We start from the raw sequence: 18,683 nt of genomic DNA, 5'->3' as shown, positions 1-18,683 counted from the left end.
GGCAAAAGTGCCCTGTTAATGAGAGAGGTCAGAGGAAAGTGGCTGGACTGGTTTAAGCTGCTAGGAAGGCAACAATAACTAGCAGTGGTGTGCAGGTGAACATCTTTGACTGCACAGCACGTCAGAACTCTGAAGTGGATGGGCAGCTGCAGAAGACGACCACACTGTACCTAATAAAGTGGCCACTGAGTGTATATTGTTTATTTTTCACAGCCATTGAGTCCAAATCCCAAAAATCCCTATCCAACAGCATTGTGCGACTTCCTTCGGAGGCAATTTGACAAGGTGGCTCACACAATCTTTCTCAAAGGCAATTAAGGAGGGTATAATTGTCAGTTTTGTCAGTGATGTGATCACAGAAAATGAACAGATTAAAATAAAAACATATTAAACCTCCAAATGCATTTTCTAGGACTGGTATCAAACGCAAAGTCCCTTAGAAGAATTTAGGGCGTTGTGAGTTGTGAGGGAGGGAGGACATGTTAATTCTTAGAAATAGAGAGGTGGAGAGTCTTTGGGAGGGTAAGTCTAGAGCTTTGGTCCTAGGCAGTGACTGAATTCCAGGATGTAAAGAAGGCAGAAGTGGAGGAGCACAACTATCTTGGAGAACTGAAAGAAGTTGTAGAGTCATAAAAGGATTTGAAAAACAGTGATACAAAGGTGAAAGTTGGGGTACAGTGCAGTGAAAGGTAGAAAGTGATTGCTGTGACATTGTTGTCTTAAAATACCAAATCTACTCACAGTTCAAACTACTCAGAACTCACCAATCTATTTGAACCATTACAATACATCAAAGTAACAAGAATTTAAATAACCAAAACACTCCAAGCAATTCAAAGTACCGATAAAGGCTGTCTGAATCCAAGAGTCACAAACCACTGAAAGTGTAAATATCCAAAATATACAATCTTACAAAATGCATATCACCAAAAACTCACCTAAGATCACCAAATCATCTGAAAGTTGCTAATAGGGAGAATAAGCAACCCAAGGAAAATACACAAAATACTAGAAGTTCACCAAAACAATTTGAAAATTGGTAAAATGTGAAATTTACCAAGCCATCAAAACCCTTTAAACCTAGTGAGTCATAGATTAGAATATCATTCAAATCATTACAATATACCAAAGTAACAAGAATTAAAATACCAAAACACTCAAGCAATTCAAAGTACCGATAAGGCCATTTCAATCCAAGAGCCACAAACCAATTATGGACAATCTGGCACATCCTCTCCATGACCAACTGAATAAGCAGCAGAGAACCCTTTCGAACAGGATCATTCATGAGAACACACATCCTAGCACAATAGTCTGTTTACTATTTGGCACATTATTATTGTGTATATTATTCTGTACTTTATTATATTAATATTACTAAGTGTTTTTAAACGTTGCTGTTGTAATGAAATAATTTCCCACTCAGGATCAATAAAGTATCTATTATCAACAAAATATCAAAATTTATCATTGCCATTGGAAAAACTGAAACTAACCAGAATTTATTTAGTAGAAACTTACTAATTTTTTAAAATTAAAAGCCAATACAAATTGTCAACAAAGCATCAAAACTTTGCCAAACTTGTTTAAAAAAACTATAAACATTGAAACTCTCCAAGCAGCTGGGAAATCATTAAGCCATTGGAAACTCACTAGAGGTCAATGGAAACACATTGAACTATCACAAAAATCCCCAAATTACTCCCAAAACTGACTAAACCATTGGTAATTTACCAACGTAAGGGAATAAAATTCTCACACACAAGGCCACCGTAAATTAAGGAAAACACAAGAAAATTAATCAAAGCACCGGAGAATTGTGACCTCAAAGGGGATTTAAAGGCATCCAAACAATCCCCACACAAAAAGCGGCTACACTATCCATCAATTTCCAGCTACTTTGTAGAGTCCCTGGAATGTACAAGGGATGAGCAGAGAGCCCCAACCGTCCCAAGCTCTCGAGTGCAGTTTTACATCTATAAATAGAGGGTATGAAGTCAGGACCTGCGAGCACAATGCTGCACACCCCTTGCCTTCAACGTGCCTCACTCCGCAGACCTCAAGGGGTTAATATGGGCCGGTGCGATGCCAGCCTGACAAAATAAAAATGGAAGAGCGTGAATTGAAATGGTAGCGCACATTCAAGGCCTGGCTGCGGGGGGAAAAAAAAGCGATTCTTCTCTCTCGCTCTCTCTCTTTTCTAAAGAGTAAACACAGCGGCTGCCGGGCCCTCCAATTCCATCTCTCATGACTAATCATGCTCTTTGTTGTGTTGGATGGGTGCCCGGTCCAGGCACGTGACGCGGTTACCGGGGCAACGCAGCTCTGACTAATCATTCGCGCGCTGACCTTTATTCCCCGGGGGAGGAGGTTGTTGGCGGCTGCCGGAGGAGTGCGGCAGCGCGGCGGCGCTTCTCGCTTTAACTCCTTCAGCGCGATGGCAGCCAGCTTCGCCCCAGCCGAGCCGGACAGCAGCGATGCCAGTGCGCCGACCGGCAGGTGCTTGCCATGCCAAGGTTAGAAAGGTTACCCCGGGGGGGGGGAGGGGGAGAGGAGAGGAGAGAGAAAAAAATGATTTAATAAAATTACTGCCGTGTCGAAATGGCACAAGGTTGAAGCACCAAAAGCAAATACTGTGGATGCTGGGGGTCTGCAGTTAAAAAAAAATAACCGTGCTACAAGCTCAGTCAAAGAAACAGGGTTTATGTTTAAATGAGTTTTAAATATCATCAACCATGTTACTGCTTCCCTCATCACAGACGCTGCCTGGCTAATTGAGACTTTTCCAGCATTTTTGCTTTACAACTGATTACTAGGTAAATCCGGAAAAATACAGTCTCCAAGGGCTGTTTAAGAATTTTGACATTTATTGTGTTGCTTCCAATTTATTATTGGGATAGGTAGTTTCTAAAATCACAAAAACAAAATCAGATTCCATCTTTAATGAACAGTGACTTGATTTCACTGAAGACACACTTGTACTATCTTCACATGGTCTGGAAGCTCAGGACTGCTGCCAAAGTCTAAAGATGGAGCCAGAATGTTAACAGGGTAGGTTAGACACCCTTCTGCACAAGGGAAGGTACACATTGGCAGCACTCTTCCATAATTGTAGTTGATGCTATGTTAATTTTTGTGTACTTCAGGTTTGAGAGTGTTAGGTTTAAATAAAAAATCAGAGCTTTTAAGGTTATGGAGGGAGATTAAAGATCACTCTTGAACAAGTTCCAAAGGCTAAATGCCTTCTTGGTCTATTTTCACTCATGCTCCCATCCCCACAGCTTCAAGACAACTTACATTAATCTGGAATTTTAGATGTAGGAAACATGCCAAGGCGTTTCAATGGAGTATCAAATATTGAAAGGCTGAGATGAAGTGGATGTGGAGAAGATGTTTCCCATAGTGAGTGAGTCTAGGACCAGAGGGCACAGCCTCAATAAAGGGACATACATTTAGAACAGATGAGGAGGAATTTCTTTAACCAGAAGTTGGTGAATCTGGAATTCATTACCATAGATGGCTGTGGAGACCAAGTCATTGAGTATATTTAAAGCAGAAGTTGATAGGTTTTTGATTAGTCAGGGTGACAAAGGTTATGGGGAAAAAGCAGGAGAATGGTGTTTAGAGGGATAATACATCAGCTACAATGGAATGGTGAATAAGACTTGATGGGCTCAGAGGTCTAAGTCTACTCCCGTGTCTTAAGGAGAGCAGGAGAAGATTGCAAAGTCAAAAATGCAAGTCGTTTTGAGATGCTGGAAAATTCGAGCAACACACACAAAATGCTGGGGGAGCACAGCAAGTCGAGCAGGATCTATGAAGGGAAAAAAACCAGTCGATATTTCGGGCCGAGACCCTTCATCAGGACTGGAAGGGAAGGGGCAATAGACAATAGGTGCAGGAGTAGGCTATTCGGCCCTTCTAGCCAGCACCGCCATTCATTGTGATCATGGTTGATCATACACAATCAGTACCCCGTTCCTGCCCTCCCCCCATATCCCTTGACCCTGCTATCTATAAGAGCTCTATCTAACTCTCTCTTGAATGCATCCAGAGACTTGGCCTCCACTGCCTTCTGGGGCAGAGCATTCCACATATCTACCACTCTCTAGGTGAAAAGGTTTTTCCGCATCTTAGTTCTAAATGGCCTACCCCTTATTCTTAAACTGTGGCCTCTAGTTCTGGACTCACCCATCAGCAGGAACATGCTTCCTGCCTCCAGCATGTCCAATCCCTTAATAATCTTATATGTCTCAATCAGATCCCTTCTCATCCTTCTAAATTGCAGTGTATACAAGCCCAGTTGCTCCAATCTTTCAACATATGACAGTCCCGCCATTCCAGGAATTAACCTTGTGAACCTACGCTACACTCCCTCAATAGCAAGAATGTCCTTCCTCCAATTTGGAGACCAAAACTGCACACAATACTCCAGGTGGGGTCTCACCAGGGCCCTGTACAGCTGCAGAAGGACCTCTTTACTCCTATACTCAATTCCTCTTGTTATAAAGGCCAGCATGCCATTAGCTTTCTTCACTTCCTGCTGTACCTGCATGCTTGCTTTCATTGACTGATGTACAAGAACACCTAGATCTCATTGTACTTCCCCTTTTCCTAACTTGACTCCATTTAGATAGTAATCTGCCTTCCTGTTCTTGCCACCAAAGTGGATAACCTTACATTTAACCACATTAAACTGCATCTGCCATACATTTGCCCACTCACCCAACCTGTCCAAGTCACCCTACATTCTCATAACATCTTCCTGACATTTCACACTGCCACCCAGTTTTGTGTCATCAGCAAATTTGCTAACGTTACTTTTAATTCCCTTCATCTAAATCATTAATGTATATTGTAAACAGCTGTGGTCCCAGCACCAAACCTTGCAGTGCCCCACTGGTCACAGCCTGGCGTTCCAGAAGCTGGTCTGATCATCCACAATTGGATATCAGCCAAGCATTGATTATTTTAGAGATAGGTGAATGTTGAATGATGTGGTGAGATAGTATGGGATGTTGTCAGCCATGTTAATGCTGGGGCTGGTCAATTCTCTTAAGATTGCAAACATGATAGATGACAGTTATTTAACCCTTTGTGTCCATTCTACTTGAGAAAGTGTTACCCAACCTCATCCCTCCTTCCAGCACTTTGTCTATAATGTGCGGGTCAACTTCTCCAAGTACACACCCAAGCACTTTATAACAAGGTTTCCTGCTCAACTATCCTTTAGAGCAGTGAGTGCCAACCCAGCAGTGAAAACTTTCCCTTATATTTCTTTAAGGCTTTGGTCAATTACTTATAATCAATCTTGTTTTTGACACCTTTTCCACTTACTCCAGGTCCCATAATTTTATGCACCTTTTTTACAGTCTCCTTTCAGTCACCTTTGTTTCAAAGAAAACAACCTGTACAACCAATATTTACTTACAGCTAAAATTTTCCAGTTCTACCTGCATCCTCATGAATCTCCTTTACTTGTTCTCCTGGCCATTCACATCTTCCTTGTGATTTGCTAACCAGATCTGCACACAAGACTTAATCTCTGTGTAACATTCTAGATAACCGCCTTGTTCCTGTGATTTGGCAATAAAGCAAAAACCTTTTAATGCCACTTTATCAATTGGTCTTGGTAGCTTTACCCGCCCCCCCCCCCCCCCGCTTTACATCTCTCAGTATCCTCCCATTTCATTGCCCAACTGACCATACCATCTATATCTTCCCACAGATGGAAGATTTTCTTCTTACTGTCAAGCATGTACAAAAAATGTCTCTTCTGTAATGTTATTCTTCATGTTCCTATATTTAAATCTATAAAATTAATGCCAAAGAACTGGATATAGAAGCCCACTGGTCAAAAGAACACTTGTTTTTGCTTACCCTTTGCTTCCTGCCTCTGAGTTCCATTTGACTTTTTAATCATGTTTGCTTCCACCTATACCTATCTGTCCCAACTCCACCCATCCTCCCAGAACCATCTGCCCTTTGCCCGTCAACTCTCTTCAGTCAACCTATCACATTCTGGCCCTTGTCTCATCTTCTTCCCTTTCTTCTTTATCCTGGCCATTTTTCCTCCCACTCTCAGTTCCAAAACTTAACCCAAAACTTTGAAATAACCACACAAATGTTGCTTAACCTACTGGATTCCTGATTAATCTGTGTCTTTCTAAATGAAAATTTATTCAGTATGGCAGAACTGAACTCAATAACTTGCCCATCACTGAAGTTAGTGACTGATCCTTAATTACTCAATGTTCCCCTTACTTTTTAAACAATGCAAGGACATTAGTGAACCCCGGCATCATTCTTGCAGACAAGGGTATTGACAACTGATGGTCACCTCCTCCATGATGTCCTCCCTTGATTCTTTCATCAACCTGAAATATACATTCAATGGCCACTTTATTAGGTACACCTGTACACCTGCTTGTTAATACAAATATCTAATCAGTCTATCATGTGGCAGCAACTCTGTGCATAAAAGCATGCAGACATGGTCAGGAGATTCAGTTGTTGTTCAGGTCAAACATCAGAATGGGGAAGAAATGTGATCTAAGTGACTTTGACTGTGAAATAATTGTAGGTGCCTGACAAGATACTTTTAGTATCTCAGAAACTGCTGAACTGGGAGTTTCACGCACACCTGCCTCCAGAGAGTTTACAGAGGATGGTGTGAAAAACAAAAAAAATAGTGAGAAGCAGTTCTGTGGGTGAAAACGCTTTGTTAATAAGAGGAGTCAGGGGAGAATGGCCAGACTGGTTCAAGCTGACAGAAAGGCAAGGGTAACTCAAGTAACTACGTGTCACAATAGCAGTGTGCAGAAGAGCATCTCTGAACGCACAACACGTCAAACCTTGAAGTGGATGGGCTACAGCAGCAGAAGACCACAAACATACCCTCAGTGCCCTCTTTATTTGGTATTACCATCAAGATCTGCACCTACAGCAGCTCCAACCTGTGCCCTGGCCTTCCTTTCTGTGTATTTCATCTCATTCTAGGGATCCACTTTCAAAATTATTAACTCATTAGTACTTTATTATTATGTCATCCAATATTTCATAGTCTTCCTCTAGTTTCAACATGAACCTTCTGTTGTGAAGAGAGCCTCAAAACATTTATTTTTAAGGACCCACGTATTAGCTCTAAATATAGAATACACAATAGTCTCTGCTCTTAACTTAGTTATCTTCTACAGGGAGCCAGAATGTTTATAACAATTTTGAATATTTGAAAACAATTTCTTAATGACATATATGTATAGTATCTGAAATACATCTTATGGAAATGTTTGCTTGATGATGAACTTCAATAAAAAATAAATAACAAAAAAAATGTTTCGAACCCCTTTTCAACTTTACCTATTTTATTTTTATTGTCTGTCCTACATTTTCAATACTTTTTGAGTAGTACCTGAGGCTTCCAGTAATCAAGGATCAATCTTTGCTATGAGCAAATCATAAAACGGGGAAGCAGTTTTTAAAAAATGACTTAACTTATTAGCGTTCAGGTTTAGAAAGCTGTGTGTATCAGCTGGAGGTGAGAGACCCTGAAATTTAGGTATTCTCTTAATTAGCATTGGCTGCACCAATTCAAACAAGGAGGCCAATTCTGATTTTTTTAATCCTCCATCAATATTAACTTTGCTCAATGATCTCTTTGTTATTGAGAAGTTGTCAATGTCCAAATCCAAAATTGCAAGAGTATCAAAAAAATCAAATGCTTTGTAGTGATCAGGCAGCACCAAGATAAGATCTAAATGGTACAATCCTGCATTGTGTGAATCGAGGTGAAACATGGTATGATTGTGCATAGGGGATATACTTGACATAGCTTTGCTGAAAGCACCCTGGATGTTTGATAGAACCATGTAAATAAAGGCAGTGTTAATGCCTGTACAATGCTGTACCTTCTCTCAGCTTGTTTGGTAAGACAGAATAGAAACCAAAGCCTTCTCGAAAAATGCAATTTCACCTCTGACTTCTGACTGTCACCGGCCACGTTTGGAGCATTTTACTCAGCATTACTTCCTTTAACTTGCACAAGGATGAGAAGGAGCATTAATCACAATATTCAAACACGAGGAAGTCTGCAGATGCTGGAAATCCAAAGCAACACACACAAAATGCTGGAGGAGCTCAGTAGGTCCGGCAGCGTATGTGGAAAAGAGTAAACAGTCAACATTTCGGGCCGAGACCCTTCATCAGGACCTAATATTTGTGGAGTAGTTTTACAACAAAACTAATAAGACAAAGCAAATAAACTGAAGTAATCTTAAGGAGTAGGAGACCTTTTTGCCCACCATCCATGTCAGCTCTATCAAAAGATCTATTTACTAACCCCATAACGTTTTGTTCTTTCCCCATTACCCCACAGGCTTCCACATATTTATCTTATTCCCTCTTGAAAGTTATAACAGAATCTGCCTCCACTACCATTTTAGGGAGTGCACTTCCAGATCATTACTCGTTACTACATACATAAATTTTCTCTTTATCTCCTCTCTAATTCTTCTGCCAATTATCTCATATCTGTGTTGTCTCGTTGCTGATGCTCCAGACAGCGGAAATAGTGTCTCCCTATTTACCATAATTTCTAACATTTCTAATAACTCATATTTAACCACCTCTCTTCTAAAAGCATTTTTATACTTAAATTGATCAAGCCAATAAATCTCATCTTCCCCGCTCTAATACCTTGGCATTCTCCATGAAGTATGGTGCCCAGCAAAGGACACAATATCGACAAGAAAATTTGCAGATGTTGGAAATCCAAAGCACCACGCACAAAATGCTGGAGGAACTCAAGCAGGTCAGGCAGCGTCTGTGGAAAAGAGTAAACAGTCAATGTTTCGGGCCGGGACCCTTCAGCAGGACTGAAATAAGTGATGCAAAAAAGGTGAGGGGAGGGGAGGAAGAAGTTCAAGGTGGTGGGTGATAGTTGAAAACTGGAGAGGGGAAGGTGGTGAAGTAAAGAACTGGGAAGCTGATAGGTGAAAAAGGTAATGGGTTGGAGAAGGGGGAATCTGATAGGAGAGAGTACAAGACCATCGAAGAAAGGGAAGGGGAGGAGCACCAGAGGGAGGTGATGGCAGGTAAGGAGATCAGTTGAGAGAGGGAAATGGGAATAAGAATGGTGAAGGGGGGGCAATATTACTGGAAGTTTGAGAAATTGATGTTCATGCCATCAGGTTGGAGGCTACCCAGATGAAATATAAGATGTTGCTCCTCCAACTTGAGTGTGGCCTCATCACAGCAGTAGAGGAGGCCATGGACTGACATGTCAGAATGGGAATGGGATGTAGAATTGAAGTGGGTGGCCACCAGGAGATCCTGCTTTTTCCAGCGGATGGAGTGTGTGTGCCTGGCGAAGTGATCTCCCAATCTATGATGGGTCTCGCCGATATACAGGATGCCACATTGGGAGCACCGGATATAGTAGAACCAACAGATGACCCAAACAGACTCGCAGGTTAAATGTCGCCTCACCTGGAAGGATTGTGTGGGGCCCTGAATGGTAGTGAGGGAGGAGGTGTAAGGGCAGGTATGGCACTTGTTCCATACACAATATTCTAGTTGGGCCCTAAACTCGGAATTATGAAGATCCAGATTGACCTCCTTGGCTAAGAAAAAACAGAGTATAAATATCTGGTTCACAAAGGCAGTAGGAATTATTTATAACTCCTTTTCATTTCTAGAAACAGGTGTCTTACAAGAGACATTATGTATTTTTTTGTTACTGAAGCTCAGGCTTATTATTGACTTACCTTAATGTAGAGAGGACCAATTTAGACCCTGGTATAGCACCATACCAGGATCACTCTGATTACTGGAACAAAGATTCAAGCAATGCCTGAAGAATATCATAGTACTATTAAAATAAATTGTTCTATATACTTTTTAGTGACGTTGAAAGCTTTAAACCAGGGTTTCTCAACTGGGGTTCTGTGAGAGATAGTGATTTTTTAAAAAAATCACTTTTTTGAGCATAGCATAATGCACAATGCCAGCACTTGCAGTGGTGGGCAGTGACCGGGCAGCCCCAAGAGCAATCCTGTTAGATGTCTCTCAGCCCAGTATGGCAGTGTGCAGTGGGACTGTGTTTATTTAGTTGAGTGTACTCTCAGTTTTTGACGCTAGGAAGGGGAGGCCATTGATAATTGGTGAGGGCTGTATTTGCACGGAGGGGAGGACACTAGGCTGATGAGGAGTGTGAAGTGTATTTTCCGAGGATTGAATGTACTTGTCCAACTTGGGCTGTTATGTCAGCCTCTCCCTCCTGTATTACCTCCCCCCAACTTCCCCTTATATGCCACTGACTGACTTATGGGAGCAAACAAACTACCAGTGTGGTAGAAAATTGGAGGGAAATCTTTATTCGAAAGACTGTCCAGTGTGGTGATTTTGAAGAGGAGGTGCAAGATGGAAGAGGAGCATTCTAGGCCCAGGCCTACAGACAATTCTAACAAAGTCAATGATGAAGAATTACAATCTTCTGAATCATTTCACTGCACTAGTGCAACAACGGACACACAAAGAAGTCTGTCTTTACAATGAAAGCTACTTATCAATGGGTTTTACATGGACTGGTGATCCAAGTTGTCTTATTCCACTGTGCCTAGTCTGTGGCAAACAATTTACAAATGAAGCAATGGCTCCAGCAAAATTGAAAAAAACACAACTACAAATCATAGCCATATGACATGTAAAAGTGCTGATTATTTTAAATGACTATTGGAATCTCAAAACAAACAGAATTAAGCTTTTGAAAATAAAGTCACAGTCAATAAAAAAAAATCAGGAAGCAAGTTATTTAGTAGCTTTAAGACCAGATCACTGGAGAATGTTTAAAAACTTTGTGAAAACCTGGACAAAGAGCACACCAATCTCCTGCTGCAGTCAGAAATCTGGTGGCTTAGCAGAGGAGGAGTTCTCAACAGGGAGTTCGAGCTGAAAGGTGAATTGCAGGAGTACTTTCAAGAAAATAGTAGACCAGATTTTGCTAAGTGCTTTGAAGATGAAGAATGGCTGCAGAAACTAGCCTACTTAACAGACATTTTTCATCATATGAACCAATTGAACAAGCCCCTGCAAGGCTCTGGAGAAAATGTTTTGACTAAAAGTGACAAGATTCTTGGATTTAAAATGAACCTGAATCTTTGGAAAAATCATGTTGTAAAAGGAGATCTTGAAATGTTTCCACTGCTGTTTGGGCTTGAAAGTGAGGAAGGATATCAGAAAGTCTCAAGTCTTATTCATCCTCCCTTTCAACACAAGTGTATGACTTGGGCGAGGGACCCTTTCTTTGAATCTTCTGCTGAGAGTAAAAACTTGACTTTGAGAGAAGAGGAAGAACTTTATGAGCTGCAGTCTGATCATGCACTCAAGATGAGAATTACTGACCTGCAGGACAAGTTCTGGATTTCTGTGAAAGAAGAGTATCCTGCCATTCATAGGAAAACAATGAACGTTGTGCTCCAGTTTCCAACTTCTTACATGTTTAACAAGCATCAACAGCAAGGATAGAAATCATTACATTTCAGTTGAAGGTGAAGTCTGTGTGTGCTTACCTCAAGTTCGACCTTGAATTGAGAAATTTATAATGTTTGAGTTTTTAAAATTTATGAAAGGGAAAGAAAGATTAATTTTAAGAAAAGTAAGTTAAGCTTAACTCTTTTTTTTATTTCAAGAAAGGTTGCCTAAAAATTCATTCTCTATTCAAAAGACAATAATGGACAATTATTTTTGGATTATTATATCTACAACTTACTGATCATGCTAACGTACCATGAGCTGTAGATAAAATATTTTTTATGCAGGGGTTCCCTGAGACATGAAAATTATTTCAAGGGATCCTCCAGGGTAAAAGGGTTGAGAAAGGCTGTTTTAAACTGTTAGTTATATGAGTATTGGAAGTTCTAAGAACATAATGTTCCATTCTGTATAGCATACTTTAGAAGAAATGTTAACTTGGAATGGAATGGAAGAGGTTTACTTGGATGATAGCAAGAATATGGAGAAGTTGTGGTTGCTCTCCTTAGAGCAGAGAAGGTTGAAGGGAAATCTAATCAGAGTATTCAAAATTGGGAAAATATTTTGCTAGAGTTATCAGATTATAAACCATTGGTCTCCTCATTGGTAATCATCCAAGAAAAATGATAAAATAATTGACAAAACCATTATAAGCAAAACAATTTTTATTATTACAAAGAGTTGATATGATATGCACAATCTGAAAGAATTGTCAAATCAGAACCCATAGGAACATATAAAGCAGTTAGACATGTATTTGAAGAGGACTAATTTGTAGGATTAATAGGAAGAAGCTGGGGTGTGGGACTAAATTAGATAGCTCTTACTTACCTTATCTAAACTTCTCACGAATTTGAGCATCTGCCAAATCTTTTCTCAACTCTCTCTGCACTAATGAAAAGAGCTGCAATTTCTGCTCGTAATTAAAACCTCACATCTTTTTCTTTATTCTTTTCCACTTTCTTTATGGTTTTGACATTCTTCCTATTATATTGTCAACCATGACATAGTCAGTAACAGACTTTGCTTTCTGTATCAGAAGATTCTGGATGCAGGGCTCTTTAATGATTCTACTGCAAAAAGTATTTATTGCCTACAAGCACTTTGGGATATCCTGGAAGGTACCATATAAATGCTGTCATTTTTATCTCTATTCAGAGCACCTAAAACTGGATTTAATACTAAACCAGTGATTTCTGCCTGTTTGGCAGTAAACTTCTTTCTGTTTTTGCCTACATACAATACCTGAAATCACATACACTTTACACAGTCATTTTTAAAAACTTGTGTTTGTAACCCCTTTAACCTTCCTCTTAAAGTTATACACTGGAAGTTGCTTGGCTATTCGTGCTCTTCTCCTTGAAGCAGATGTCTGTGAGCACAAGTCCCACGCTGGTGACTTGGCACAAAATCCAGAGAGCTATACTAAGGGAGTGCTGCATTGTCAGAGGCAATCTTTCAGACTGAAGTCCTGTCCTTTGTCATAGTTCTTATAAAGGTTTCTATAGAATGCTGGTAAGAGCAGAGAAATTCTTTCTGCTTTTCTGGCTAATTAATTTTTTTAATCGCTAAATCAGATAATTTGGTATGTTTTGTTGGGATCTTGCTGTGCAAATATTTCCTACAATTGATAGAAGTAGTAACTGTACTTTAGAAGGTATTTCGTTGGCTTTAAAGTTTTGGGATATTCTTAGGTTGAGAATGGCGCCACATAAATGCAAGTGGATAGAGAGCTGCAGTGAGCTAGCCATTAGACTAGCAGTCAAACCTCTGGACGTGAGTTCAAACCCCTTCATGGCAGCTGGGAGTTTAAATTCAAATAATTAAATAAATCTGAAGTCTAAACAAAAAAGCTAGCCTCAATAATGGTAACCATGAAACCACCGGATTGTTGTGTAAACCCATCTGGTTCACTAATGTCCCTCAGGGAAAGAAATCTGCTGTCCTTATCCAGTCTGGCCTAAGAGCGAGGCCAGACCCACCAATGTGGTGACTTTTAACTGTCTGCTCCGTTCACGAGCAGTAACAAATGGGCAATGAATGCAGACTTTGACAGATATGTCCACATCCCACATCCTGTGGTTAAATAAAACTTCTTTCTTCAAATTGTACTTCTAAATTACCGTCATGCTGTTATAGAAAAGAATGCTGTTAAACATTGAGGTGTAAAAGCCTCAGTCTTGAATTAACAGAAAAATCAACAGCTATGTATTCTGTCTGCTTGTGTCTTTTCCTCCTATAACACACCACGTTTTGGTGCATGGCCTGTATTCAGAGCAACACGCACAGACACACACAGAGGGACTGAGCAATCTCCCCTCTAGCTGATAGATTAGACATTAACTAAATGAGTTGAATGCACAAAACCCCCATCCATCTGCTACTGACTTAGGCAAGGACCCATTCGCAAGACTCAGCTGCTTGCCTGGATCTGCCCAGATGCACTCCATGAAGAGGCTGCTGCTATGCTACGGGGGGGGGGGGGGGGGAACGAAACGAAATGAGAAAGCAGTCCCTTGATAGATGACAGGAGTTGAAAAGAACCTGTTAACCCATTCCCCGGTTAGCTGATGACAACATGCACATACAATACAAAGCCCAGGAAGATTCTGCAAACAGCAATGCTATAGTGGCCAAATAATCTGGTTTTAGCATAGCTAGTTGAAGCAATGAGCATAGGATAAAATACCAAAGCTACATGCCCTGCTTTTCTTTAATCTACAAATTTAGATATCCCTCCAGGAATAGGATTTTTAAACTCTGCACTAGGATGAGTTCTGCCAGTCCTGGATGTGTGAGATTAGAATGCTACTCATCCTAGTTGAAACTTGATAAAGTTCTTACCAAATAATTTTTGGGGGGTTTGTGTATGTGGGTCTGTTACGTTTTTCAAGCTATTCTTTCAAATACAGCTTTCTTGAGACAAAATGGTAATCCCAGTAGTGCCTCAGCTAAGGCAGAGATAGGGTCACTAAACCTGGTTTCAGTGCACCTGGACCAGAAATGAGAAATTCATTCAAGTTTCTACTCTAGATCACTACATGAAATGTGAAATGGCCATCATGCGCTCTCTGCTTGAAAAATATTTTCCACTGACCGTCAGGAAGTTCAAATTTCCAAATAAATTTATTATCAAAGTACATATATGCCACCATATACTAACTACACTGAGATTCATTTTCTTGCAGGCATTCACAGCAGAACAAAGAAGTAAAATGGAATCAATGAAGAACTGCGCACAAAAGACTGACAAGCAACCAATGTGCAAATGAAGTCAATCATTGTAAATGCAAAAAAATTATAATTCAATGAAAATACCAATTTCAGACAAATAAATGTGAAAAATATCAGAAATATGCTGAATTAAAAGAGGAAATTGAAAGACTATAGAACATGAACAGGGTATACATTATCTCAATAGTAATATCTACAACTGGTATCATCCCAACACCACTACATAACTGCATTAAACAATTAGGCCCACTGAGCAATATTTATGTTATCCTTTGCTCATTGCTCTATCTAACTGTGCTAAATATTTATGTAAATATTTATCAGAAAGTCACAATACTAAACCACAATCTGTAAGTTCATAGTAATTGAGAAATGAGTGCGCTTGGCTATGCCTGTACCTTAGGTTTTACCAGATTGAACTGAGAAAAAATAAAAATAATAAATAAACAAGTAAATAAACCATACTGAGAATATGAATTATCGAAGTTTTGAAAGTGAGTGCATTGTATTCAATGTTGAGGTGAGTGAAGTTATCCATTCTGATACAGGAACTACTTGTGATTAAGTAGTACTTGGTGATAGGGAATGTCGGCAATACTCGTGGCATTATATCTAATAGGAAGCTTCAATAGGTACATTTAATGTCAGAGAAATGTATACAATATAGATCCTGAAATTCTTTTAGTAGCTTTATGAATACCACTGTAAAATATGTTACCGAACCAACAAAAAAAGCATGGAATATGTGATGGATGCTGGATACAGTGGGGGGGGGGGTTGGTTAACTAAGGAACTGGATGATGCTAGAGAAGATCAGGAGAAGATGAAATAAATTTTTTGAAAATCATGTTTCCACTGACAGGGTCAATAATTAAAGGACACAGGTTTTAAGATATTGCCTCAAGAACCAGAGGGGAGTTGACAATATTTTTTTCACAGAGCAAGTCATTATGATCTGGAATTCATTGGTGGTGGAAGCAGATTCAATAATAACTTTCAATGGGGAATTAAATAAATAGATAACAGGAGAATAATTGCAGAGGTATGTTGAAAGAGTACCTTGAGATTACTTGAAAAAGCACCATGAGCACAAGAGTCCAAATGGTCTCCTTCATTGTTGAAGGATTCTATGCACTAAAAATCAAGAAACAAAGAAAAAAAATAAACATCAGTTGTTTAATGCAGCTGAATCTGCTATACAAGCATTTTCCAATTTACAACAATCTTTTAGGCAACTTAAAGACTGTCAGCTTGTTGTAATTTAGATGCAGGATTGCTCTTGGCTCAAAATTCTGAAACCACAACAAAAGGAGAGATCGAGAGACCAAAGAAAGCACTTTGCAGTCTGATCAAACAGCCAGAGACACAGGCAAGATAATGCAGATATAACAGTCTCCAAGCCCCAGTCAAGGTTCTGACTAACAACTCTCAGGAATGTGATTGCACAATGAGAATCATATGAAGTCCCACCAAACCCAAAAGTCTGAACATCAGAAGAGAGCCCAGACTGTATCTGAAGATTCAGGCTCTGCTTTCAGCCAATTGGATCACTGGATGGGAAAATAAATATTTCACGTGCAGCTTGCTAGTTTCTCTAGTGCCTTAGTTGGCAGAAAGGAATGCCTCATATGGTACTTAGCAAAGGATTTGTGGGCTGCTCATTGAGTCTAAAATCAATAGGCAATCCCTTGCCTTCTCAGGGATTTGCTATAGAGCCATACAGCACAGAAACAGGCATTTCAGTCCTTTTAACCTTTTAACTCACCTTTTAACTTATCTAAATTGGAAGACCCCTCAAACTCAGTCTCTAATTGATTTAATTGTACCAGAGACAGGTAAAGAAAAATATATCAGTCTGAACATTCCTGATGCTTCTTTTACAAATTGCTGATGTTTGGACACCCAGTGATAGTACCTATTATTTGTGTTTTTTTTTGTGAGAATGTGAGTTTGGAAGATGTTTATTGCTCTATCATAGTTGCCCTGAGAAGCTGGTGGTGGAACAAAAGGTTAATATAACTGATGGTTCTGCTGGATAACCTCTGAGAACAGTTATTAGACACTCATAGTGGGTTGGGATTCCAATCATGTTTTGGTTTGTTTCAGGGTAGAGAGCCAATTTACTACCTTGAAGCAAATTGATGAATCTGTTGCGTTTTAACAGTAATCTGACAGCTTCAATGTTCTGATTTGTTAATTTTGATTCTGGTTTAAACTGAATTCAAATTCTCAAATGACCATTGAGAAATTTACTTTCAAATGAATTTGTGTTCAGGAACCTGAAGAGTGACACAAGTTGGCTGACACCAAGGAGAGAATTCCGCCTGTCTTTTTGGCTCATTTGGTAGTAATTTTTAACTGTGTCAAAGGGCAGGGTGTGAGCTCATTATTCAGACCAACACTTTGATTGCAGTGGTTGAGTATACTGCTCTTCAGATGTTTCATTAAAGCAAGAGATTTCCTGCCAGTGAGCATTAGTTACACTGGACAACAATTTTTTTCAGAAGTGTTGCTTCCTCAGATTTTTTTAATTTATGATAGACTGCTTGAAGCTGTGTACAAATATAATTTCAGACTATTATTATCATGTAGGAATTTGGAGAAACAAGAAGAGAACTTTTATTGAATGTAATGTGTTTAATTGCATAACAATATTGATGGTTTGCAATGGTTCAACTAAGCTAAAAAGGTTCTGTTTTCATTTGTGCTCAGTATCTGAGACTTCTTGCTTAAGGGTCCAACAATAATTAGCTAGCATTGATGGATTCCAGTTGCCCTGATATGGTTTCTCCACAACTGCAGTGTCCTGGTGAAACATTTCACCATGCTTGTTACCGACTGTGCCAAGATTTGCAGGGAAGAAGTCTGAAATGAGAATGCAGTAAATGAATCTTTAGTGACTTGTTGCATTCATAGTTTTGTATGTGTGAAGCATGTTGTCAACCAGATGCATGTAGTTTGGAGCTCCATAGTTGCCAGAAAAATTTTCACATCCTTGAATACCTTCCATGTGATTCTGTCCAGTCCCACTAGAAGTTTTTTGAATTACCTGTCGTTGATGATGTGTTTGATTTTGTGGACCAACAAATAAACTTTTCTTAATCTTGCCATCAGTTATTCTAACTTGAATTATGAATTAAAATAACAAATACAGGTGATTTATAAAAACAATGTGATAGGGAAATTTCATGGTGATTTCATGATCAGCAGCTCAAAATCCACAAGATACACCTAAAAGTATTCAGGAAGCAAAATCTTTGTTGTTCAGTGCAATTAGTGACACTTTTTAAGACAAAGTGAGGGATACTTCCTATTTATGGGATTTTCCTCTGTATGAAATTGCCGCCAAATTTTACTTACTTGGTGCTTGTGACTACAGTTTATCATGGATGTCTGAGAGATGTGATGCATAAGCATCTTTCTTTCTCAAGAGGATGAAATGGGCTTCTAGAGTAACTTTAACCTAATTTTAAACTCTCCCACTAGATCACTGAAGCTAGTTTTTAGATTTCAGCCTACATAAATATTAAATTGACACTTCAAATGCAACTGCATAGATCATTATCCTGCAGTATTGTGTAATGTTTGATGCATTTTAATTATATTAAGCAATAGTTCACAGAAGAAATAAGCATTTTGACGACACCATCTGATGCTCTCACACAACAGGGGACATTGTTTGAACTGGGAGCAAACAGTCGCAACCTGATGTGACACAGTATGAAGGGCTTCGGGATTTTTTTTGCTAATTAATTGGCATAAGGCAAGCCACCTCCTAAACATGCATAAATTTAGCAATTCAGGACCCAAAGGATAAGAATGCGCAACATGATTGTATTAAAAGAGTTGCATTTCTAGAGTATCTTTGTCAACTTTAGGAGTGCCAAGTGCCTTACAGCCAAAGTATTTCTGACATTTAG

General features: G+C 39.4%; 2 long non-coding RNA genes across 2 annotated transcripts in view; one reads left to right on the top strand and one right to left on the bottom strand.

Annotated features, from left to right (window-relative positions):
* LOC132407521 (uncharacterized) overlaps positions 1–2,224 on the bottom strand; it is a 65,486-nt gene extending 63,262 nt beyond the window's left edge. Inside the window, exon 1 of the long non-coding RNA XR_009516499.1 lies at positions 2,005–2,224. This is a non-coding gene — a long non-coding RNA (uncharacterized LOC132407521). The remainder of the gene's footprint in view (positions 1–2,004) is intronic.
* A 116-nt stretch (positions 2,225–2,340) lies between these two features.
* On the top strand, positions 2,341–17,871 carry LOC132407520 (uncharacterized). Its single transcript, XR_009516496.1, has 2 exons — positions 2,341–2,516; positions 14,718–17,871. It is a non-coding gene; the product is annotated as an uncharacterized LOC132407520 (long non-coding RNA).
* The last annotated feature ends 812 nt before the right edge of the window (positions 17,872–18,683 follow it).

Source organism: Hypanus sabinus, chromosome 18 (genome assembly GCF_030144855.1).
Source record: "Hypanus sabinus isolate sHypSab1 chromosome 18, sHypSab1.hap1, whole genome shotgun sequence".
Classification (NCBI taxonomy): domain Eukaryota; kingdom Metazoa; phylum Chordata; class Chondrichthyes; order Myliobatiformes; family Dasyatidae; genus Hypanus; species Hypanus sabinus.
This window is presented reverse-complemented; position numbering and strand designations above follow the sequence as displayed.